The sequence below is a fragment of the Carica papaya genome, chromosome 3 (genome assembly GCF_054855325.1).
Source record: "Carica papaya isolate Zhongbai chromosome 3, ASM5485532v1, whole genome shotgun sequence".
NCBI lineage: Eukaryota > Viridiplantae > Streptophyta > Magnoliopsida > Brassicales > Caricaceae > Carica > Carica papaya.
The window spans coordinates 19,172,291-19,200,031 of NC_142311.1; positions in this window are offsets into that span (position 1 = coordinate 19,172,291).

Genomic DNA, 27,741 nt, shown 5'->3' on the forward strand with positions numbered 1-27,741 from the left:
GTTAGAGAAAATAACAAGGTTAAGGTATTTGATAATTAAGAAAAACTTGCCATCAAGGAATAAGTACTTACTGATTTTATTAATTTGTAAATGACTCCTCATTAGGAGGATTAAATAGAACCTTCTTGCTAAAGCAATCTACGGTGACGTGATACGCCGCTAGCAAATTCATCCCTAAAATTACCTCAAAATCTCCCATGTCTAAACCTATTAGGTCTACACTCAGTTTCCTATTTGCTATCTCCACGGCACAAGCCCTGTAGACAACTTCCCCTAATAGTGTTTCACCCCCAGCAGTAGATACAAATAATATTGAATTAAGTTTAGGTAATACATTAAATTTGGATACAAAAACATGAGAAACAAATGAATGTGATGCACCAGCGTGAAATAAAACATGAGCAATATGGTTACAGATAGTGTACATACCCTGTACCACGTCCAGGTCGGCATCAACATCCTGCTGTGTGAGGTTGTAAATCCTGCCCTGAATAGGAGGTCTTCCTTGATTCTGGTTCCTCAGGCACTCTCTCGCATAGTGTTGGGCACTTCCACATATGTGACAGGTGTTGTTGAGGCGGTAGCATGGTCGGTCCCCGTGATCCCTGCCGCAGTGCTGACAGATCTTACCACGTGCTGTCCCTGGAGCCTGAGGGGGAGCCTGAGTCACCGTTCTGGGTCTCTTATTTTGTTGGACAGGCGCAATAGGTGCTGGTCTACGGGGTGGAGCTGAGGGTCTGTGACTCCCTGCTAACTGAGGAAGGGTGTTGAAACTCCTCTCCACAATCTGCGCCTTTGCCAGAACGGCTGAGTATGTCTTGAGCTCTAGTACAAGTAAGTATTACTTGATCTCTGGGCGGAGGCCCCACTGGAACCTCCTAGCCTTCCTGGCCTCATCTATCAATATCTTACAGGAGTATTAGCCCAGCTCTAGGAACTTACGAGTATATTCCGACACCGACATATTTTCCTGGACCAACTGGACAAACTCCATCTCCTTTAGATGTCGGATGTGCTCGGAGAGGTACTCTGCATGAAAGGCTGCTAAGAATTGCTCTCAAGTGACTGGTGTAGGTAGGGTGGTCTGCTTGAGCTCCCACCAATGACCTACTTCCCCCACCAGCATGTAGGAAGAAAGGGTAACCCTCTGCTCGGGAACCACTCCTAAGGTTTTGAAAGCCTTCTCTGTCTCCGCCAACCAGTACTGGGCATCTTTGAAAGAGGATTGCCCTGCAAAAGTTGAAGGGTTCAGTCTTCTGTACATCTCTACGTAGTCCGGGTCAATCAGGGAAGGAGCTGGGTCCCATGGAAGAGGGACTCGGCCGGGCTGAGGATAGATTGGGGGGCCCTGTGGTGGCACCTGCTGATATAGTGGGGGCACTGGATTATACTATGGCGGTGCTGGGTAGTACTGTGGCTAGGGCACCAGATTATACTGCGGTGGTGGTGCCGGGTGGTACTGTAGAGGAGCAAGCTTGTGCTGGGGTGGCTCGGGATCCTCTCGCTGCAGCGGTAGCTCAACCTGTGGTAATGGGGAAGGGTCGGGTAACTCCCTTCTCTCCTCTCGCCCTTACTAGGCAGCAATGATCCTTTCTAGCATCTCAAATATTCTGTCCACATCTTCCCGAAGCGAATCATCCCGGGCTACTCGGTTTAGTGGGGGTCTTCCTCTACTCATCTCTCTGTACCTGCATTTCACAAGAAAGGGTTGAGTAACGATTCATCGATTGGTATTTCTCTAAGTATTATTGTGTAAGGGACGAGTCCGAGGAAAGTGGCTCTGATATCAACTGTAACAGCTCTGGAAATTAAAAAGAAATGTATATATATAAAAATTCTAAGTGCAGAAGCGAAATAAAATATTATGATTAACATCCCTTACACAATAACCAAAACGTATTAAACGTATGAAAAAATAAACTAACTAAAGTAAATGGTTAAGTAACTTTCCTTTTTTTCCAAACTTGCTAATACCCTTAAAGGGGGTGAATTTAAGGAACACTCTATCGCTTTTCTCAAATTCAAAATATCTCTTTCGGGTGTCGACATAACTCTTTTGCCTACTCTGGGCTATTTGAATATTCTTCCTAATTTTGACTATATTTGTTGTAGTCTCATCTACAAAGTTTGAGCCAATTAATTTCCTATCACCCACTTATTCCCAACAAATCGATTACAGGGTCGGCCATACAACGTCTCATATGGAGCCATGTCAATAGTTACTTGATAATTGTTATTGTAGACGAAGTCTATTAAAGGTAGGCGATCATCTCAATATCCTCTGAAGTCTAGAACATAAGCCCTGAGTATATCCTTCAGTGTACGAATGGTTCGTTCTGACTATCTATCTATTTGAGGGTGGAATGTTGTGCTGAGAGACAATTTTGTTTTTATTGCTTACTGAAAACTTAACCAAAACCGAGAGGTAAACTTGGGATCTTTGTCTGATACCACTGTCATCAGAACTCCATGTAGCTTGACTATCTCCCCAGATATAGATTCTTGCTAGCTTATCTAAGAGGTTAGTTATTCTAATGGCTAAGATTGCATCATGCCTCGAGCGTGCCTTAGGCAACCCTATTACAAAATTCATAGTGATATATTCTCATTTCCACTCTAGGGTTGGTCGTGGTTGAAGTAGCATGATTGGGCGTTGATGCTTTATCTTAACCTGCTGACATACAAGACACTTGGAGACGATATTGGTAATCTTCCTTTTCATCCCACTCTGCCAGAATCGGGGTTGCATGCTTTGATACATCTTAGTACTTATAGGATGCATTGTGAACTTTGAATTGTGAGCCTCTGTTATGATATCTCTTTTTAATTTACTGTCATTTGGAACACATACCCTATTCTAAAACCTAAGCAACTCATCGTCAAATATTCAAAATTCTGGATTTATACCCTGTTCTGTATCCTTTTTGAGAGTTGCTAGAGTGGGATCGGACAGTTGGCTTCCTTTATTCTCTGAATCAATTCAGGTTGGATAGTTAGGTGGGTCAGACATATGGCCTTTTTCAAATTCCGAACCTGTATTTGTTGTGCAACCTTTATTACTCTGCATTCAAAAACCATTATGTGAGCCAACATACTTGCATTTTTCCTACTGAGAGCGTCAGCCACTAAATTACCTTTACCTGGGTGATATAAGATCTTACAATTGTAATCCTTGAGGAGTTCTATCCAATACCTCAGACACATGTTGAGATCCTTTAGGGTGAATATATATTTTAAGCTCTTATGGTTTGTATAGATATCAAACGTTTCCTCATATTGGTAGTGAAGTCAGGTTTTCAAGGCGTGGATAATAGCAGCAAGCTCCAAGTCGTGACTGAAATAATTCTTTCATGACTTTTTAACTACCTGTCCCCATAGGTTATGACATTTCTGTGTTGCATCAGAACGCAACCTCATCCTAGGTAGGAAGTATCACTGTATACTGTATATCCACCTGTCCCACTCAGCAGAGCTAAAACTAGCGCGGTAATCAATCTCTTCTTGAGTTCTATAAAGCTCCTTTTACAGTCATCATTTCATTCAAACTTGATGTTTTTCTTCGTAAGTTGAGTCAAGGGGGTGGCTAGGCTTGAAAACCCTTTTACAAACCTGCGGTAATAACCTGCCATATCTAAAAAGCTTTAAACTTCCTTAATTGAGGTTAATTTATCCCAACTCATTATTGCCTCAATATTCTTGGGATTCACTAGCACCTCATCCTTTGATATTATGTGTCCTAAGAATGTAGCCTGCTCAAGAAAAAACCCACACTTGTTCAGTTTTGCATATAGTTTATTTTCCCTAAGAACCTGTAAAACCTAAGTTAGGTGTTGAGCATGTTCCTCTCTGCTCTTTCAATAGATTAGGATATCATCAATAAATACTATGAAAAACTTATCCAAGAACTCCCTGAAGACCCTATTCATCAATTCCATAAAAATGGCACGTGTATTGGTTAACTCGAATGGCATGACCAGGAACTCATAGTGCCCATACCGGGTTCTGAAGATCGTATTGAGGATGTCCTCTACCCTAATTTTTACCTTATGATAATCCAACGCAAGTCAATCTTGGAAAAAACCTGAGCACCCTGTAACTGATGGAAAACATCATCGATCATGGGTAGGGGGTACTTGTTCTTGATTGTGACTCTATTCAATCCCCTATAGTCAATACAAAACCTCAAGGACCCATCACCTTTCCTTATAAACGTGACTCCAGCACCCTAAGGAGATATACTGTGTCAAATAAACCCATTGTCCTGTAATTCTTTAATCTTTTTTCTCAGCTTTTCTATCTCAACACAACTCATTCGGTAAGAGACAACTTAAATAGACTAGGTATAGGCTGAAGATTTATGGTGAATTCAGCTTCTCTATCCACCAATAGTCTTGATAGTTCATCAAAAAATATGTTCGAAAAATCTCAGACCACAAGAATCTCTTGAATCCAAATTTTTTTCTTAGGCTTGCTCTGTATCACTTCTAGGTTAGCTTCAACATCCTACTGAGTGAGGGTATAGGCTCTGTCTTGGATTGGAGGTCTGACTTGATTTTGATTCTGTGGACACTCTCTCGTATAGTGTTGGACACTTCCACATATGCAGCAGGTATTGTGGAGGCGATAGCCAGGTCGGCCCCCATGATCCTTACCACAGTGCTGACAAGTTCTGTTGCGTCTTATTGTTAGGGCTCGAGGAGAAGCTTGAGTCACAGATCTAGGTCTCTTGTTCTACTGAATCAATGTAATGGGTACTGGCCTACGATGTAGAACTGAGGTCCTGAACTTTCCCAACACTTGAGAAAAAAAGTGGATGTTCATTTCTATCAGTTGTGCATTTACCAAAACTACTAAGTAAGTGCTGAGCTCGAATACATATAGCTGTTGTTTGATTTTAGGACAGAGGCCCCACTCAAACTTTATTGTCTTTCTGCCTTCGTCCATCATTTTCATAAGAGAGTATTGGCCCAACTCTAGTAATTTTTGGGCATACCCAGACACTGTCATATTAACTTGAACCAGGTGTCCAAATCCATCTCCTTTAAATGTCGAAGGTGTTCTAGGTGGTACTCTGCATTGAAAGTTATTAGGAATTGTTCCCAGGTGATCGAAATGAGTAGGGTGGCCCGTTTCAGTTGCCACCAACGACCTGTCTCACCCACGAGCATATAGGTAGCAATGATGACCTTGTGCTCAGGAACTACTCCAAGAGTTGTGAAGGCTTTCTCTGTCTCTGTCAGCAAGTACTCAGCTTTTTCAAAAGTGGATGCCCCTGTAAAGGTCGATGAGTTAAGTCTCTTGTACCTCTCAATGTAGCTTGGGTCCAGCATGGGTGAAACTAAGTCCTGTTGAAGAGAAACTAGATTATACCGAGAGGGACTGAGTCACCCTATGATGATACCTGATTGTATGGTGGGGGCACTAGATTGTACTGTAACAGTATCAGATGATACGGTGGTGGAGCAAGATTTTACTGAGGTGGCACTGGATCTTTCTGTTGCAAGGGTGACTCATACTGTGGCAGGGGTGGAGGATTAGGAAACTCCCTCCTCTCTTTCCTGATATGCTGGGTAAAGATGAGTCTCTCTAGTATCTCGAAGATCCGATCGACATCCACACGAAGTGACCCATCCCAGACTGCTCTGTTCAGTGGGGGTCTTCCTCTCCTCCTATCTTTGTACCTGCATTTCACAAGAAAGGGTTGGGTGTTGGGTTGTATTGAATGATTCTATCCTCTGTGCAAGGAATGGTTTTGAGAAACGTGACTATGATACTAACTATAAAGGCCCAAAACTTAAGAGAAATGAATATATTAAATTAATAGAATAATAGTGAAAGCAATTAAGATTTTAAGGTGTACATTCCTTACACAGTAAATTAGGATGCCCAATAGGGTTACAAGAATATCCCTTTAAGGAATTTCAAGTAACGGAAAAAAAAAACCATAACTAAAATCCTATAAGGTTAACCTCCACTAGGCAACTTTGATGAGATGCGGGAGATAACTTTTAGTCACAAACTTTTTGCTGTTCAGGATCTAAATCTTGGTCTTTCTGATCTGAAATGGTTAAGTAAGGGGGGTGAACTACACTAGCATAATAAGAATGTCAACATTTAACACCGATACAGAAAATCAAATGTTGGTAAAAATTATAAAACAACAAATAGAGCCATTTTTTCTTTTAAGTAAATTCATTTAAAAAATGTAAGCTTAATATTCACCTTTTAAGTTCTCGAATTTGACTTATGAAAAAAATAATCAAGTTAACAACTCATTATACATTTCAAGGAAATAATAATCATCAACCTTATCTCTTTTCTGACCTACTGGTACCTCTGGGAGTTTAAGGGGTTCCCCCTATATGGGAACCTAATATCCAATTCATTAATTAACTAGTTGTCTCCATATCCCGTCCGCAAATGGGTGCCAAACATACCACCACCTCTATACCCCATCCGGTATGAGGTTAAACAAATACTTTCCAACCCCTTCTGATATGAGACTTTCCAGCCCCGTTCGACTGAGGTAATATTCACGGTAGGGTTTGCTCTATTTACTGGGTCCGTACACCCTTTTCTATGATACCCAGTAAGCCCTTATGCATACATGTTCACATCATCCACCAGCCACCGATCACATATAAGCAACTTAATCCATATTAGCAAAACAGTAGAGCGTTAATTATATAGATAGTAAAAATTAATAGATTAACAACTAAAGGAGACATGATCAAGGCATTTATTACAAACCAATTAACAGATAGTGATGAAAATGATTGAGTAAAACAATGAATAAAAAGACAATTAAAACGAATAAATTAAAGTACACAAAGTAACGGTAAGTAAGTAAAGCAATATAGCAATGAATAGGCAGTTAAGGTAAGGCAATTATAACTGACCAGTTACCACTCCACTGGTGACTTGTATTTAATTAATTAGGGATTCTTAATTTTTTTACAAATTACACCGTTATATATATATATATATTTTTTAAACTTTAATTAACAGGGAAAAAGGATGAGGGATTCTTAACCTGGGTCAATGTTCGAAACATTGTCTTTTTACTACGCTTCTTGTCGGCTCTCGAGCTTCTTGAGTTTTTCTGCGAAAATTAAAAACACGCGTTATGTATTCCAAAATTTTCCAAAGATGCCAAAATTAGTATTTTTAAATTTTTTCGTCCGGTTTAGGGTCCCGACACGGTACCGCCACTGTGCTTCGGCACTGGCTCCACCGCCCACAACGATCAATCCTCTCAACCTGGTCATTTTCGGCCGGTTTTGGCCAGTTTTGGCCGATTTAGCATGAAAGCTTGCAAGAAACAGCGTTAGACAGCCTCTGTCGGCTTGAAAAAGAAAAAAGTGAAGCCTTACCAGGGGGTGATTTCCAGGTGTGGCAACTCCGTCGTTCCTCTCTTGCGGTTGGGGTTCTCTTTAATTAACCTACCACATAAAAAATGAGGAACATAAGGGTCAAAGAATCAAAGGAAACCAGAAAAGGGAAAGGGCTCATCAGAGTGGTTTTGGGTAACAGCCGCGGGGGCTCAACTGAGCTTCGCTTATATTTCTTGGCTTACCTTTGGCCTTTGGCTCCGATATGGATGTGGGGAGGTTTAGAATTGAATTCTGAACAAGAAGGGGAGAAAATATTACCTCTTCAGCGTCGGCGGTGGCCCCGTTTTAGTGGCAATGACGATTAATCTTCTTCTCCAGTGACTGGTTCACTTCCGGCCGCTATTCTTCATCTTCTTTTTTGATCTCCTCTTGACGGCTAGGGTTAGGGTTTCTTGTAGAAGAGGAGTTTAAATACTCATTTTCATTAAATCTAGGTCGTCTGTTCAAGAAGACGTGACCCATTGTCAGCCATTGGATCAATCCTATATGGGAAATGAATCTGAACTGCACGATTAGATAAAATTCGGACCATTCGGTCGCACCTGAAAGAAAAATGAATTTGGGTCATCCGTGTGTGCGGGAGGAGATCTGGGCCATTGGATCTGCTGGCACGCAGATCGCCCACATGGATATGTGTTCACGTGTCTGCTACACGGCGCACGGTGATCGGTCGCGCTGTTGACGTGGCAGTCTACGTGACCAAAGTTTCATTATTTTCACTTTTACCCAAATTTCCAAATTTCTTTTTTAATAAGTCCTTCCTTATTTCTACTTTGACCCTGATTTTTAAAAATATTTTTAAATACATTTAAAACACAAATTTTCTTCAAAAATCCACAAAAAATTAAAATTGAATTATTTTAATTTAATTTATTATTATTATTAAATTATCCGTACCTAATTTTTGGGTTTGGGTGTTACAGATAATCTATTGGTTTAACTTCAAGAGACAAATCAACCAACTCCTAAAGTTTTATTTTTAAGATAGGATCAATCTCCTCTTGAGCTATTTTTCCTTTTTCAAAAAATTGTACCAAAAAAGAAATGACTTCATCTAAGTTAATGGATAATTATCAACAAGAAATGTACAAAAGTCATTTTCAAAACTTTTATCCCAACTTTCTTTGATTCAACATTAGAATTATCATTTTGTTATGTTAACTTCAAAAGTTTATTGCAAGAAATGCATTTTTAAGATTTGTTTTTGAAGGAATATTATGTCGAAATAACTAAAAATTTTTGTTTTCAATGATTTAGAATCACGAATATCAATTTTAATAACAACAAATTCATAAGTAATACTAGATTTGGTATATACAATGAACACGCAATAAAAAAGAAATTTATTATACCTTCATTTTATTCGGTTTAGGTGAACAAATATTACAAGATATACTCAAAAATCTTAAATATTTTAAGTTAGGTTAATAGCCATTTCCTAATTCATAAGGTATTTTACCATTTTTTCTCTAACAAACTTTATTTTTGCATGTGACATATAGAAATAAGAGTTTCTCTCCGTAAATCATTTATGAGCAAAATAAAAAATAATATCTTTTGAATCTTATTTTTTTTATTTTAACTACACCATTTGATCAGGAGAATATGAAAGAGTTATTTCATATTTAGAAAAAAAAATTCATTTGCTCCAATATGCTCTTCACTTCTCTCGAGTCCAATTCTTTTAATTTTCTTATTAAATTGGGTTTTACTTGAGCTTTGTAATTTAAAAATATATTTAACACTTCACCATAATTTCTTAACGCATATAATGTAGAATATCTAGAAAAATCATCTACAAATCTCATATAATATCTTTTCTACCTCTAGTTATAGTTTGTTTTAGATCCTTAAATCTGTGACAATTAAACTTAAGAATTTAGTTTTTCTTGCAGCTTATTTGCAATTTTTTTGTTAGTTAATTCTAGGTTCACAACATATTTCACATTTTTTCATTTTATTAATAATTCTATAAATCAAATCAAGCTCATGCATTTATTTCATATAAAAAAATTAATATATCATAATCTATCATGCCATAAATTAAAATCATGCAAATAGACAGAACTACAATGGCCTATGTGCATAAATATGTGACATTATCACATAGCTCATGGAATAGTATAAGATAATATCAAATTTTTAATATAGTGATTAACAAGTAATATTTAAAATAAGGTTCTAAAAGATCACTATATTAAACTCTACAAGCAATACTAATCCTTAATATTCTTTAAGATATTGTCTATATTTTATCATTCTTTATAACTTTTGTAAATATATATGAAGCTTTAATTGTCCACTTCAAGAAACATACCCAAAATTTTATTGTAAGTATCCTAAATCTATATTTAGGACTCTATAAAAAATGATGTAAGAAATGTAACGGCCCGAAAATTTAAAATGAAATATGTGTATTAAAAATGTCAAATGCGGAAGCGAAGTCAAAATTTCGATTAATATCCCTTACACTAAAACCAAGAACATGCTCAAAATATAAAAGATCAAACTAACTAAAGGAGAAACTCGAAAGTAAAAGCTATGAATATGACTATGGAGTCTTTAGGCGTCCCCTTCGTCGTCTTCCTGCGAAACGGGCTCGGGAACAATGTCTTCCTGATATGAAATGATTAAATAAGGAGTGAGCTACACTAACCCAGTAAAGACATCACGATATCTCACCGTCACGGAGGTAAAGGTGGGTAGAAAACACGAAAAGACCAATGGAGCATAATTTACAACAAATCCTTTTATCAATAATAAAACCTTTACCATCCACTTACCTCGGTGAAATTCATAAAACAGTATACGAAAGCAATAACATTATCATCATCATGAAATCATATAAACTGTATAACATAATACTTATCACACCTTTTGTAATTCAATCATTACACAACATGTTTTTCCTCTTTTACCAACCTACTAGTATCCATGGGGATCCATAGGGGTCCCGCTACCCGTGAACCCTTAACACTTGTAATCAGATTCCAGGGCCGTCCCCATACCCCGTCCGGTATGGGGGCCAAAATTATAAACCTCAATACCCCGTCCGGTATGAGGGTGAAACGGGCCGTCCCCATACCCCGTCCGGTATGGGCGCCAAAACACATTGGGTCTCCATACCCTGTCCGATATGAGAGACCATAATCCCGGTAGGGTTCCCTATGGACCCGGTCCATCCACCATCTCCCAAGATATCTAGTCAGGCTGATCACATTATACAATTATCAATTTACATAACCTTTCATTCCCCTTTTCCTCAGTCAGCATCATCAATTCAGATACAAATAAGCAAAACAGTAATTTATGCCAAACAAGACAACATACAGCATCGGTTTCTCAGTCATTCAACCCATAATTAATAAAACAGTAAAATATGCACACGAAACTATGAAATGAAAACATCAGACCTCATATTGCACTTAAAACTGTAAAATAGGCCAAATAACAGTTAACCGACAAACACACTAGACTCGGGCTCCATTAGCGACCTTAAGCAATTTTACACATTCGTTGATTCAAGAAATACCGTTTTATCATTATTGAACTTTAATACCATGATAGGAAATAGGGTGAGGGGTCCTTACTCGTTTCGGGATCCGAACACGGCTTCACAGTACGCCTACAGGCTGTCCCTAATTTTCACTGAATTTTTTCCGGGGAACTGAAACGCACTACTGATACCTGCACGTGTTCCAAAAAAATCCCAAATTAGACCCAGGGCCCCTTTCGGCCAATATCTCAATTCCGGCACGGCGACTCCGCCGTGCTCTGGCGACGGCGCCGCCGCTTGCGGCGGCGATTCACCTCGGGTTGGCCGTTTTGGGCCGTTTCTGGCCGAATTCGGCCACACTTACATCGGTCCCTGTGATAAAACAACCCTAGGGCCCTCGAGGGGCCAAAAAATTACGAAAAACTGAAGCTTACCAGCGGCGGTGCACTCGGGTGCGGCGGCTCTCCGGCGAGGTTCGTGTTTTGGTGATTCGGCACCGATCAACCAGTAGAGAAAAGAATGGTGATCACGATGATACAAAAATTGCATCAAACGGAGGCCGGGAAGGGCCTCATCGGAGGCAAAAACCGAGGAGGGGCGCGGCGGCACCGCTGGGTTTCGGCCGTGTTTTCTGGTCGTTTGGCCGGGATTTTGGCTCTGATTTGGCCACAGTGGAACTCAGCGTGGAAAAACAAGTCGGGGGTATGAAATTTACCTTGATCGGCGGTCGGAAATCTCCCCGGTGCGGCGGCGGGTGGCGGCGGCCGGCTCCTCCAGCGTCTGGTTCGTCTTCTCCGGCGAGGGTAGGCGGCTAGGGTTTTTGTGGTCAGGTGTGGGGGTTCTATTTATACCCTTTTGCCTTTTGATCTCAGCCGTCCATTTTGATTAAATCTGGACCATCCATTTTTGATTGAATCTGGGCCGTCCGTGCGCGTGCATCTTGGCCGTCCGTGCGATTGCATCTGGGCCGTCCGTGCGCGAAGGGATGCATCTGGGCCGTCCGATCGCGCGCACGTGGATCGTCAATGTGGCCCGTCGCCGGGTCGACGTGGTCTTGCCACGCGACAGGTCCTGGTTGGCCAGGGCTGCTGACGTGGCTGCTGACGTGGTGCTTTTTTTTTTTAATTAAACTTAATAAATAAAATTAATAATAAAATCACAAAAATGCTCAATTGTTTGGGCGTTACAAGAAAAGATTTTATCTTATAGAGATAACAAGAATTATACCATAAACATCTTAACTTTCTTTCAAGTTTTGGGTTTAGAGATGAAGTTGGGGAGTGGCCAAAAGAAGCAACAATTTTGGGAGGGGATAATTGTAACATTCCAAGCCCAAAAATAAGGCTCGGGATGGCATAAATTAAATTTTAGAATAATAAAAAATATTTAATTTTAATTTTTTTTGAAAATTTTCATTTAATATATGCATTTTGAATGTTTTTGAAAACAATTTCAAAAGGAATAGGCCAAACTGGAGATAAGAGATGACTCATTTGAAAAAAAAAATTAAAAGTAGGGGCTAAATCGCAAAAAAAAAAAACGGCCATATAGGACAACCATGACAGCAGCATGATCAATCGCCGTGTGCCGCATGGCGGAAACGGCAGCACGCATTCCATGCGAGAAGCCACACAGGTAATCTGTGTGTCAAGCGATCCAATGGCTCAGGGTCACTCACGCGAGCGTGAACGACCGAGATCAATTTCCCGAGTAGGCTTGATCGAACGACCCGCGTGTCTCCAATCGAACAATTCAAATCAGTTCCCTTAGTAGGCGCGATTAAACGACCTTCGCTCCTCTACATGTCCTTGTACGAGCAGTTCAGATCGAAGATGAAGAGTTATTTAAATCTCTCTACCTGGGCTCCCCAAACCCTAGCCGCCAAGACGACTGGAGAAGAAGAAGAAAGGCGACTGAAAAGTGAACCAGTCACCGGAGGAAAGCTGGTTCCATCGTGTCGAAACACCAAAATGCTCTGGTGAACCCGAAATCCTTTCTTGTTCCTTCTGTTTCTCGGCTCTAGGCCATCTAACATGTTTTTTCAGCTCAAGGTAGCCGAAGGAAAGCCGTGACCATGAGGAAGAAGTGGCAGAGCTTGGTGGAGCCACCACACTGAAAAGCCAGAACTACCAGTAAGTTTTGATTTTTTTTTTTTCCACCAACATACGTCGTCTAACTATGAATTGAGCAGGTTTTCTTCCAGAATAGACTGAAAATGGCCTAACTGATAGAAACTGTCATAGAATGCAAAACTGACAGTGGAGCACAGTGACGCTGCTGTTCTGGAACCCTAAACTGACCCGGTGAGATTTTTTCCCCTTTTGGCCATTTTTCACGTATTTTTACTTTATGTTAACGCAAGTTTTGATTTTAGCAAAAAAACTCAAGAAATTTAGGAACCGAAACCCATTGGAAAGTGTAGTGAAAAAGACAGTATTCCAAACACTGACTTGGGATAAAAATCTTTCACCCTCTCTCCTATTATGGTTATATTAAAGTCAAATTAATAATAAACGAAAAATTATAAATGGTTGGCGATCCCTTGATTAATTAAATATAGGTTGCTGATGGAGCCAATAATCGGTCAGTTTATGATTGTCCCTAGCTTATTCATGCTGTCTATTTGTTGTTATGTTACCTTATTTGTTTATCGTTACTTCGTTTTATTTTAGTGTATTTTAATTTATTTTTATTTTTCTTGTCCAGTTTACCTAAATCATTTCCATTTTTATTCCATTATATCATTTTAAAACTAATAGCTTAATCACATTTCTTAAACCATTAGATTTTAGTTCATTTCACTTCATTAATTGATCATTTTGTTTTAATTTTGTGCTATCACAATGTATGGTGTCCCCATTCTATTATGATATTATATCTTATCCTTGCTTATGATCTTACCTCTTAACAAATATTGAAGCATGGATTTCATTTTCTTATAATTATAAAATATGAATTTTACACGTTATTGGAGGCATGATAGTGATGGAAACTTGTATGTGTAAAACAACATTGTTAAATTAAAAGACTTACCGAGTGTCGTGGAAAATGATATATGGACTTGGTACATAGAGTAAACCTTACCGTGGATGTTATCCTCAGTCGAACAGAGCTAAGAAATCCCATACCGAAAGGGGTTGAGAATTATTTTGATTACACTCATACCAGATGGGGTATTGAGGCAATTGATGTTTGACTCCCATTACTGAACAGGGTATGGGGACAACCATTTGATTTATAGAGTGAATGTTTGGTCCACGTGTAGTGGGGATCCCTATGGACCCCCAGCAGCACTGTTAGGTAAGTGGAAATGATAAAGATTAGTTGTTACTGGTCTTTTGGAATGCGTAGTGTAGATTACTATTCTGATTCTTATCTTCATAAATGGAATTTAGGAACTGATAGATGAGTTAAGAAAATTTATGTTTTCAGTTAAACGAGTTTATTTTAAAATTGAACTCTATTGGTTGTTTTACAATTTCTACAAATTTTTTATTTTTCGTATCAGTGGTAAGGCATTGATATTGTTGCTAAGTTAGTGTAACTCATTCTTTTATTATTAACAATTTTAGATCAAGAAGACCAAGACCTGGATCTTGAACAACAAGAAAGCTAGCTACAAGGTTGCCTCTCTGTTTCCCTCGTTTCGAGTGGAGGTTGATCACATTAGTTTTCCTTATCACATTTTTCATTTATGTTCTTTAAGGGTATTCCTGTAGCCCTATTGGGAGTTTTAATCAAACTGTGCAAGGAATGTAACCCTAAACTCTAAACTGCTTCTGCTAATTAATAAATTTCTATATTATTGTATTTTTCTAATTTTGGGCTTTTACAGTTGATATCAGACTCGCATTCTTCGAAACCATTCCTTCTATATAGGGTTCCTTGTATATAGGGTTAGAGTAATTCAATGCAACCCGAATCTCAAACCTTTATTATGAAATGTTGGTACAAGAACATGAGAAGAGGAAAACCCCCGCTAAATAGAGTAGCCCGAGAGTGATCACTTCGGGAGGATCTTGATCGGCTCTTCGAGATGCTTGAGAGACTCATCTCTGGCTAACAAGTCAGGGAGGAGAGAAGGGAGTTGCATGATCCCCCTTCACAACTGCCACAGTATGAGCCATCTCCATACTGAGAGGATTAAATACTACCACGGTACAACTTTACTCCTTCATAGTATCATCCGGTACCACCACAGTACAATCTGATGCCTCCATCATACAACCAGGTGCCACCACAGGGCCACCCAGTTCCTCCCTAGCTTAATCCAGTTCTCCTTCAGTAGGACCCAACTCCGCCCATCATAGATTCGGGCTACATCGAGAGGTACAAGAGACTCAATCCATCAACTTTTGTAGGGGCATCTACTTTTGAAGAAGCTGAATACTAGTTAGTAGAGACAGAGAGCCTTCGCGATCCTTAGAGTAGTTCTCGAATATAAGGTTATTCTTGCAACTTACATGCTCATAGGTGAGGCAAGATGTTGGTGCCAACTGAAGCCAGCTACTCTACCCACTCCATTCACTTGAGAATAGTTTCTGATAGCCTTCAATGCTGAGTACCTTCCAGAATATTTCTAACATATAAAGGAGATGGATTTTGCACACTTGGTATAAGGAGATTTATCAGTATCAGAATATGCTCAGAAATTCTTGGAGTTAGGCCAGTACTCTCCTAAGAGCATGACATATAAAGGTAGAAAGACAAGAAAATTTGAGTGGGGTCTCTGTCCTGAGATCAGACAACAGTTGTATGCCTTCGAGCTTAGTACATATTCAGTAATCTTGGCTAAGACACAGTTGATAGAGAGGAACCTCCACATTTTTTTTCCAGTAGTGGGCAACTCTAGGCCATGATTCCGTATCGCAAACCAACACCTACTGCATTGAACCAACAAAACAAAAGACCAAGGCTCGTAACTCAAACTCCTTCCTAAGCCCCGGTAATAGGACGCAGCAAGGTTTGCCAGGACTGTGGAAAGGATCATGGAGACCGACTTTATTATCGTCTCAACAAAACCTGTCGCATATGTGGAAGTGTCCAGCACTACGCGAGAGAGTGTCTGTGGAATTAGAATCAGGCCAGACCTGCAGTCCAGGGTGGAGTCTATACACTCACCCAACATGATGTTGAAGTCATCCCATATGTGATACAAAATACGTATACTATATGCAACTACCTTGCACATGTTTTAATTGATACTGGTTCTTTACATTCTTTTCTTTCACATGTTTTTACTTAAAATTTAAATGTGTTACATGAATGTCTTAATTCTGTACTGTTTATGTCTACACCTAGGAATGAGACATTACTGGGAAATATTATATATAAAGCTTGTATCATAGAAATAATAGGTAAGAAATTGAACATGGATCTGATAGCACTTGACATGTAGAATTTTGATATAATTCTGAGAATGAAGTAGTTAGCGACGTATCATGCTACTGTGGACTGTTTTTATAAGAAACTTGTATTCATCATTTCTAACGAAGAGTTTTTCACAAATTAATAAAAAAATTTAGATATTTTTACAAGTTAATCTAAAGAATAAGGGAGACTCAACTAGCTGATCCCACTCTAGTAGCTATCAGAAAGGACACAGAACAAGTCGTTGATGGTATTAGACAAGGACCCCAGGTTCACATCTCGATTTTAGACAAGTCTTTAACATGCAATGGGGAGAAAATTTTCTCTTAGCAAATATTCCACCCCCAGACAGATAGACAATTAGAGCGAACTATTCGCACACTGAAAGATATACTCAGGGTTTGTGTTTTAGATTTCAGAGGACATTAGGATGACCACCTACCCCTGGTAGAGTTCGCCTATAATAACAATTATCAAGCAAGTATTGGTATGACTCCATATAAGGCATTGTATGGCTGACCTTATAGGTCATCGATCTATTAGGAGGAGGTGGACGACAAGAAATTGATTGGTCCAGATCTTGTAGATGAGACCATAGTGAAGATTGTCAAGATCAGAAAAATATTCAAACAGCCTAGAGTAGACAAAAAAGTTATATGGACAACTGAAAGAGAGATTTGGAATTTGAGAAAGGCGATTGAGTGTTCCTTAAGGTCACTCTCTTTAAGGGCATCACTAGGTTTGGAAAGAGGAGAAAGTAGAACCCCCCCAGTTCATCGGATCATTTGAGATTTTGAACAGGATTGAGATATCCTCCTATAAACTAACACTACCTCCAAAACAATCATTTTCACTTGAGGAGAATTTATCTTATAAGGAGATATCGGTTTAATATCTTGGACGAGAACAGAAGAGTACTTCGCAACAAAGAAATCTCTTTTATCAAAGTATTATGGCAAAAACACTAGTAGGACGAGCCCACCTAGGAGTTGGAATCAGACTTCAGGGTCCGATATTCTCAACTGTTTGACTAGGGGGTAGCAATTTGATGGACCAAGTTTTCTTAACGGGGGAGAGTTATAACATCATGATCTCAGAAATTAAGCTCGGGATGGCATAAATTGATTTTTAAAATAATAATAAAATATTTAATTTAATTTTTTTAGAATTTATTTTTAAATTTATGCATTTTGCATGCTTTTGAAAATAATTTCAAAAGCCAAATTGGAAATAAAGGAGGATCTATTTAAAAAGAAAAATTGAGAGCAACCCAAATCACAAAAAAGGAAAAAGCGACCACGTAGAACAGCCATGTCAGTAACACGTCCAGTCGTCGTGTGCCATATGGCGGACACACGTTTTACACGAGTAGCCACGCGGACAATCTACGTGCTAAGTGATCCAACAACTCAAGGCCACTCCCGCACGCGTGAATAGCCGAGATCAATTCCCCAAATAGGCTTGATCAAATGACCAACGTATCTCTAATCGGACGGTCCAAATAAGTTTCCCTATTAGGCGCGATCGGACAGCCTTCGCTACTCAACATGTCCCTACACGAATGGCCTGAATCGAAGATTAAAGGTATTTAAACCTCCCTACCCAGGCTCCCCAAACCCTAACCACCAAGACAACCGGAGAAGAAGAATAAGGGCAGCCGGAAAGTGAACCAGTCATTGGAGAAAAGCCGGTGCCACCGTGTTGAAACACTAAAATGCTCCAGTGAACCCAAAATCATTTTTCGCTCCTTTCATTTCTTGGTCATAGGCCATCTAACATATTTTTCAATGCAGGGTAGCTAAAGGAAAGTCGCGACTGTGAGGAAGAAGCGGCAGAGCTCGGTGGAGCCACCACACTGGAAAGCCAGAACCATTGGTAAATCTCAATTTTCTTCCTTTTTCCACCAACAGATGTTGCTGCTTAACCATGAATCGAGCAAGTTTTCACCCAGAACGGGCCGAAACTGGCCTGACCAAGAAGAAGAACCGTCGTAGAAGGTAGAATCAACGATGGAGTACGGTAATGCGGCCGTGCTGGAACCCTAAACCAACCTCAGTGAGATTTTTTGTCCTTTTGGCTGTTGTTTGTGTATTTTCATGTTATTTTGACGTAAGTTTTGATTTTAGCAGAAAAACTCAAGAAATCTAGGAACCAGGAACTGCTGAGAAGTGTAGTAAAAAAGACAGTGTTCGGGGCACTGACCTAGGGTAAGAATCTCTCATAATCTTCTCTATTACGGTTAAATGAAATTCAAATTAATAATAAATAAAAAATTATAAATGGTTGGCGATCTCTTGATTAATTAAATACAAGTTACCGATGGAGCTAGTAACCGATCAATTTATGATTATCCCTAACTTAGTTGTGCTATCTATTTGTTGTTATGTTACCTTATTTGTTTATCGTTACTTTGTTTTATTCAAGTATACATTTTTTTATCTATTCAGTTTACCTAAACCGTTTCCATTTTTTATTCCGTTATATTAGTTTAAAACTAATGTCTTAATCACGGTTCTTAAACCATTGGATTTTAGTTCATTTCGCTTCATTAATTAATAATTTTATTTTACTTTTGTGCTATCACAATATATGGTGTCCCCATTCTATTATGATATTATATCTCATCTTTGCTTACGGTCATACCTCTTAATAAATATTGAAGCATGGATTTTATTTTCTTATAATTATAAAATATGAATTTTACACGTTATTGGTGACTAAATAGTGATCGAAACTTGTATATGTAAAGCAACGTTATTAAATTAAAAGGCTTATTGGGTGTCACGAGAGAGGGTGTACAGACCTGATACATAGGGTAAAACCTATCGTGAACGTTACCCTCAATCAAACGGGGCTAAAAAGTCTCATACTAGAATAGATTAGAAATTGTTTTATTACACTCATATTAGACGAGATATTGAGGTAGTTGTATGTTTGGTGTCCATTACCAGACGGGGTATAGAGACAGTCGTTTGATTTATAAAGTGAATGTTTGGTCCACGTGTAGTGGAGACTCTTATGTACCCCCAGCGACACTGGTAAGTAAGTGAAAATGATAAAGATTAATTATTATTGATCTTTTGGAATGCGTAGTGTGGATTACTATTCTAATTCTTATCTTTATAAATGACATTTAGGAACTGACAGGTGAATTAAAAAAATTTATATTTTCAGTTAAATGAGTTTAATTTAAAACTGAGCTCCATTGGTTGTTTTACAATTTCTACAAACTTTTGATTTTCTATATCAGTGATAACATGTTGATATTATTATTGAGTTAGTGTAGCTCACCTTCTTATTATTAACTATTTCATATCAGGACGACTAAGATTTAGATCCTAAATAACAAGAAAACTAACTGGAAAGTTGTCTTTCTGTTTCTCCTTTCAAGTGGAGAATTATCACATTAGTTTTCCTTACCACACTTTTCATTTATGTTCTTTAAGAGCATTTTCGTAGTCTTATTGGGCATTTTAATCAAACTATGTAAGGAATGTAACTTTAAACTTTAAACTGCTTCCACTAATTAATAAATTTTAGTATTATTTTATTTCTCTAATTTTGAGCTTCTATGGTAACAATGTACCATATATATGGCCACGTATAGATTTGATGATTTTGAATGGGAAAGAATTATATGTCCAACAATAGACAAATTTTTACTGTTAGAGTAATAGAGAAAGAATAATGAATTGGTAACTTTTGTTGAAATTTCTAGTCATTATTTGACTAAGATGATAGAAGAAATTATAGAAAGTGCTACAAATAAAGTTGAGTTTGCCATAGGTTACCCTCATACTATGTTATATTAGGTTTTGAAACAATTGAATGTGTCTTACTATTAAGTAAATAAGTCAATAGTTATATACTGCATTAGAAAAGTATTTGCTAGAAAATATTAATTTAGTTTTATATATGGTTAGCAATAAATTATTTCCTAGTTATGCATGTATTAATCTTTCATACGTTTAAAATTTTCCCATTTCTAAATTCGCTCTAACGCAAATATAAAATTTGAAGCCTTTATTGTTTGAACACTAATGAAAAGGAATAGATGCAAAAATTGTATGTTTCCATGTAAAAATTTTGAACAGTTTTGGTGGTCATTGCGATTTCATAAAAAAATTGTGCTTATTTTTGCGGTTAACCAAATCTAACGTATATAAATTAAAAATTATACTTACTAATAAATATTATATTTTGCATAAATAATAAAATATAATTTTAATATCCATAAATTATAAATTAAAATTATTTACTCTTGCAGTTAAATAGTCTAAATAACTATTTTTTTAAATAGAATTTTATTGGTTGATAATCTATAAATAAAAAACGGAATTCTTCTTTTGAACTTTTAAATAAGGCTGAGTTAGCAAAAAAATAAATAAATAAATAAACTGATTAATGTTGGGAAGTTAAGTTTATGAAAGAATATGTGTATTTTTAAAATACTAAGTGGGTGATTAATGAACTTTATTCTTTTGTAAAAAGTGGTCATGACTATATAAATTGATACAATAATAAAATAATGCAGTGTTTTTATATTAATTATCTACTAATTATTATTAAAATAAAATAAAATAAAAATCATTATCAAGATATTAGAAATAAAATAAAGATCAACTAACTTAATATTTTATAATAAAGTTAATAATTTAAAATAAACCATATGGTAAAGTCGTTCAAAATTAGAGAAGAATAAAATTATTAATGATATCTAAAATATTCCACGTGAAACTTTCCTAATCTGTCAACATCACCCAAGAAGAGGATTATTATAAGTAAAGATGAAATCTTAGAGTTAATTATAGTTTTATAAACTGTTTAATGGTTAAGTGAACTACACCTTAAAAACAAATACATGAAAATGACCGCTGCACATCCAAGTGGGTGAGGAGACGCCACGCCTTACAGCATCAATCGTTTTTTAAGAATCCTTCGTGGGACCCACTTCTCATTATTGTCTTTAAAAAGGGATTATATATTTTTAATTTCTTTTTATACTTCTTTAAAATATCTCAAAGTAATATTTGTTTGTTGAAATATAATATTCAAAATTTAAAATTTTCTAAATAGATTATATGTTTCTTAGATTTTAATTACTCAACGGTCTATGCATCTAACGTTGTTAAACAAATTGAGTTGACCGATTTTTCTTTTCTTTTAGTATTTTCATATATAATGTTTGAGAGTAAAGTTTAAAATCTATTAAAATTTGGAGGATAAAAGTTTAATTTCAATTATTCACAATTATTAAAAAGGAAAAAATAGATGAAGCTTCATAAATTTTAACTAGAAATCTTAATACTAGTGAAGTGAATTTTTTAAAAATAAGAACAGATCGTGAGAATTTAAAAAATAAGAATAAATTAATTTCTCAAAGAAAACTTGAATATTATGAAGGAAAATGAGAAAGAGAAATGACTGAAAGCTATCTAAAGTAAGGGTTTATTATAGGTGAAAGTCAAAACCTAACAAAGAATGACTATCCGCACAGGACTAAATAACATAATGTGAATGACAGATCCTCGTAAGGAATATGTGTGTATGTGTACATATAATGTATATATTTGTTTGTGTAAACAATACTACATCAATTTAGGGTTAGGATATAAAAACTAGTGCATGTCAGGTGTATGTTCACCACTTTTTCCACCTATAGAAATACTTCTTCTTTTGCATCAAATAAGATGAAGAAAGAGCAATTTTGAAAAAATGTCGATTACAGTTTTTTCTCAAATTGCCAATGCTCCATCTTTATTTTCATTCTTGCTTCTCTATCCATCTTTAGATCATTCTTTATTTTATTTTTTCTTTATTAAAATCTTCTATGATATCAGAGCCACGATAGAGAATGAGAACTCCAACCAGACTGCAACCCTCAACTTTTTTTCAAAATCCAACCTCATCTAGTGGCATCACCTTCAATCCTTCTCAATTAAAGAGAAAGATCGAGTGCCTTATTAGTAATATAGTTACTAGATTCTAACAATTATCAAACCTGAGCAAGATCCATGAAATGCATTTTGAGAATAAAAAATAAATTAGGCTTTATTAATGGAAGCTTGAAAGAACCAACAGATCTTAACAGTTCACTTATAAAGCATCAGTTTCGACACAATGATATTGTTATTACTTAGATACAAAATGCATTGTTGGCGAATATTAAGTGCAACACATTTTATGCTAATATGGATTGTCAACTGTATATTAAGTTGGAACAAAGACAAACACAACATAACACTCCCATTATCTATGAGGTAAAGCAAGCGATAACCAATCTGATGCAAAACTACGACAGTAATAAGTACTTATTTCTCAAAACTTGAAACATTTTCTGATGATATGCTTAACTGGGAAATAATTCAAAATTGCACTTGTGGATGATTAAAATATATAGTAGAATAGCAATAAAGAGACTAAATAATAAATTTTTTTATGGCATTGAACGAATTGTATAAGAGTATTAAGGTACAAATACTACTAGTTAAACCTTTCTCTAGCCTAAATAAGGAGTACTTGATTGTATAACAAGAGAAAAAATGTAAATAAATTTTGTTAGATGACTTCTCTAACTAAGTTTTGGTCTTTAACATTAGGGACTCAAATAAAACCATCAGACACCTTAGTCTAAGTCCTGAAAGATATTATTGCCACATTATAAAATTGCATGTCACTTAGTTGAAAGATGTTTCAAGGTCAATCTAAACGAGCCTCTATGTTTCCATTGCAGTATGCCTAACCATAGCTTAGGAGGATGTTATAAGCTGCATGGATACTTAAAAGGATACAAACTTTATGGAAAAGTGAATGCACTGAGTGCCAATCAAGTTTAATCATCCTTAATGTATGGGGATGTTGATATTGAAAAATAATTTATGATCACACAAGAGCAGTATCCACAACTGATGACATTATCATGATATAATCACTCTTCTACACACTTGGTACAATCATCCCTTGCCCCCACCAAGACAATAATATTTCACGGTTCTCTGGTATGTTTCTCTATCTCACTATTCATTTAATATAATCAAGAAAACAAATAATTGTTCCTTTGATTATTGGTGCAGATGCCTCAGATCAAATTGTGTGCATATTAAACATATACACAAGTAATGCAGCTAGCATTACCTCTATTTCTTTATTACTGAATGGGGATGAAATAAATGTTTTTAATGTTGGCATTGTAAGGATATCATAAGTATTAGTCCTTCCTAATATTCTATGTATTTCATATTTTAATTTCAACCTTATATCAGCTAGAAAATTGATTGAAGATTCAAAGTATTGCCTAGTTTTGTCATCTCAAGTTTGTGTAATTTATGACTTTTTGACTCAAAGATGACTATAGTGTATGAACTAGAGCATAGGTTCTATCAACTACATCAATGCAAGACCTGTTTTATAAATAACTGACAAGTTTTATCTGCAAAAGCTACATTTGGTTCAATTTGGATGAAGTTTTTACTTGTGGACCAATCCCCTTAGACATTCTTCCTTGACTAACTCATTTTTCTTTTAGCATGTTTCTAAAGATGTTAAGCATAAACCATGTTATTTCTTTCCTATGATAAAACTTAAAAAACTGCCACTATCAGTTCATCAACATAAATTTAAATGTTGATTTGATCTTATATACTATGATATTTTGGGACCTTGTAATAAAATTTTCAATAGTGGATATCGATATTTCCTTCCTATTATGAATGATTTTAATAGATGTATTTGGGTTTTTTTTACTCAGGTCCAAGTTAAAAGCAAGCTTGGTTTTATAAGGCTTTTATACTCCTCTAAAGATATAATTCAGTACAAAATTTGAGACTATTCACAGTGATAATGGGAGAATCCGAAATGAAAGATTTCTACCTGAAAGAGGAAATTATCCATTAGAAGAGTTATGTAGAGACGTCTATACAGAATGAGAGAGTGGAAAGGAAACATCAATAAATACTAAATATTGCAATAGCTTTAAAATTTTAAAGCGAATTTGGTGTGACATATTAAAGTGATTTTATTCTCACTATTGTGTATCTGTTGAATATGATCCCTTTAGATGTGATTCAACATAAAATTCTATTTAAAATGTTGTTTGAAACCAAGCCAACATATACTCACCTAAGAGTTTTTGGATGTCTAGCCTTTGTTTCAACTTTAAGCAATAACACACACAAGTTTGATACAAGGGCAAAGAAATTTGGTTTCCTTAAATATCCTTTTGGTGTTAAGAATATAAATTGGTGGATATAAAGAGTTGAAAAACTTTTATCTCAAGACATGTAGTGTTATATGAAAAATATTGTTCTCTATAGGTCTTAAATAAATTAGGACATACAATATGAGCTACTTAGGTTCATAAAATGTCAAACTAGAAGTTATATAAAGCACCAACCTATTTGATAACCTAAATAGTGAACCCGACTTTAAATATATTAAGATAGAACCATACAGAGATCAATAGGATGTAGTCATATCAAGGTGTCGATATCTCTTTTCAAATGAAGGAAGGATTTATTAAACCTTTAGTAAGATGGTAGCAGGACTATTTCCCCTAACTAGTGAGAAGATCTAGTGAAGTTAGAAAGCCTATTGCCTATCTGAAAGATTTCATATATCAATAAACTAGTATTTTAAATGATCATTCATAACCATGAAATAGGAGTAATGTTGTTGTAGGTAAGCCTATAATATATCATCTAGTGTCTCGTATGATAGACTCAATAGTGGCTATAGAAATTTTGTACTTGTTAAAGGATGTATGTTTTGGATTTTTTGAGTGAAACATGAATCTTAGATGGAAAGTTTTCAAGGTCTCCATTAGAGTAAAACCTAAAGCTATCGAGGGAAGATGTTGAATTTATTTCAAATTCAAGAATGTACAAGAGGATCATTGGTAAGTTGATGTATCAGACTCTCATGAGATTTTTATATTTGGTTCAGCTACTCAGTTAATTTATACAACATCTATGCGACCAAGATCTCAATGTTGTCTATAAGGTGCTCAAGTAGAATAAGGTACTCCAGGGTAATGATTTGTTTGCTCATTTTCTTTAGAATTATAACTTAAGGCTTATAGTGATAGTGATTGGGGAGTTTTTCTTGACATGCACAAGTTTGTTACAAGGTATTGCGTCTTTCTTGGAGCATCCTTGATCTGTTCTAAATTAAGGAAATAACCAACAATTTTTTAATCATCTACAAAAGTAGAATAACAATAAATGATAATCATTAGCTATTAATTAACCTGGATAAGGTATCTACTATCAGATATAAAAATTAAACACTCACAAGCTACAATTCTATACCATAATAATAGAGTTACTATACATATTCCAGCTAATCAAGTTTACCAAGAGAGAATAAAACATATAAAGTTGGATTGTTATTTGATTCATGAGAGGATTCAAGATAGAAGTATAGCGACAGAGCATGTTGGGAGCTCATAACAAGTTCTAGATATTCTCACTAAGCCATTGCCTCACATACTGTTTCATTCACACATGTCTAAGATGGGAGTAGGAAATAACTACTTTCCATCTTGTGCAGGGGTGTCAAAGAATGATGACCGATGCAAATCTAAATAACACATGATAGGTGGTGGAGCCCCATAAGGGGGCCCATACATACATGTACATAATATATGTATATATATAACGTTGTATTTATTTAAGGTTGGGAAAAAAACTTATGTAAGTGTGGTGTATGTATGCCCTTATTTCCTTTTTATATAAATACTTCTCTTTTTGTATCAAATAAGATAAAGAAAGAACAATCCATAAAAGATGTTAACTAGGGTTTTCTCTCAAATCTATAAAAGATATTTCATGGAACATGCACATAAACTTAATTTTAAAAAATTAATATTTCTTATGATAATTGAAATTTAATAATTATTAAGTGTTAAATTTTTATTGGTTAATTTTCTTTCATTAAGTACATAATTTGATGGAAAAAATGTGTGTAGGTAAAAGAATAAAAAATATTAGATATTCTCTCTACTCACTATTTGTTTATTGTCATTTTCTCTCTATCATGAGATGTGATAAGGGCTCAAGTGAAAATCATAAAGCTTAAGGGGTCAAGAGAGGAAAATGTAATTTTCTTAAATATTTTCACGTTCAATCAAGTTTGATAAGTGAATATTATATAATTAAAAAATCATTGGGTATTATTATTTATAAAAAATAAATATAAGAAAAGAAAATTTTTAAATAGAATCAGAGTTTTTGGTTTAAGAACATTTAATTTTTTATTTATGTCTATCAATTTTCTCACTAATTTAAAGTTTTAACTTTATGGGTGAGGAGACTACTCTAATTGATATGTATTTTTACTTTTCTATACAAAATTTGTTGGCTTAGGTATTATGATAAATTACGACGGAGTGAATTTAGTTCTTTAATTTTTTTAAATTCTAATAATAAATAATATATTTAAATATCTTAGAGATAAACTTAGAAATATAAGTTTATAGTGCCTAACATATTTTCGTAAGAGATTTTTTCTATTCCACAAGGGTTTTTCTCTCTATTACAAAATTCACTATTTTTTTCGCAAGAACTTCTCACATTTTTTCGCAAGAGCTTTTCACATTCCTTTATAAGAGCTTCTTAGCTTTTCACAAAAAGGCTTATCACACTCTTCAATAATAACTTTAAATGAAAACTTTAAATGCGAAGAAAACTCAAGGAGTTAGAGACGATGTTTTTAGAAATCCCCCCCTCCCCCAAGCCATCTCTTAAGTATTTCACTAAACTTTAATATGCTTATTAGAAATGTAAGTTTATAGTGCCTAACATATTTTCGTAAGAGATTTCTCCTATTTCACAAGGGTTCTCTCTTTTACAAGATTCTCTCTCTCTTTGACAAGAACTTCACATTTTTTCATAAGAGCTTTTCACATTCCTCTATAAGAGATTTTTACCTTTTCACAAAAGGCTTTTTGCAATCTTCAACAAGAGCTTCACATCATTTCATAAAAGGCTTCTTTTAGGACAAGAGATGATGTGGTCTTAGGAATGACTAAATTAATCCCGAAAGACAAATCCTGCAAGAAATAGTAGACTTGCAGCATTCGGGATTCTCGTAGGTTAATTACTCGTAAGATAAAGTAAATTGATAACACACCTGATGTGCGCAAGAAGTTTTCTAAAAAATATCAGTGAGAAGATGATGTCTACAAGGATCACCATGATCCAAAGACATAATTGGAAACTAAATTCTAATAAGGTCAATTTCCTTAATCGTCCTAAGGAAGAAGGGCAATTTTTAGTGGATTTGGTCCTAATTCCAAAAGGCTACCTTAAGGGCCCTCAAAGAAGCCCAACTTGTGAGCCCAAGGAAGAACCAATAGAGGAAGAAGCCTTAACGGCCCACAAGGAAGCAAGTTGAAGGCTCTTGGACAAATGAGACCACACACGTAGGTAGCTTTGCATTACGTGTGCAGGCATGCACATGCACGATAAAGGGAACCCGTACATA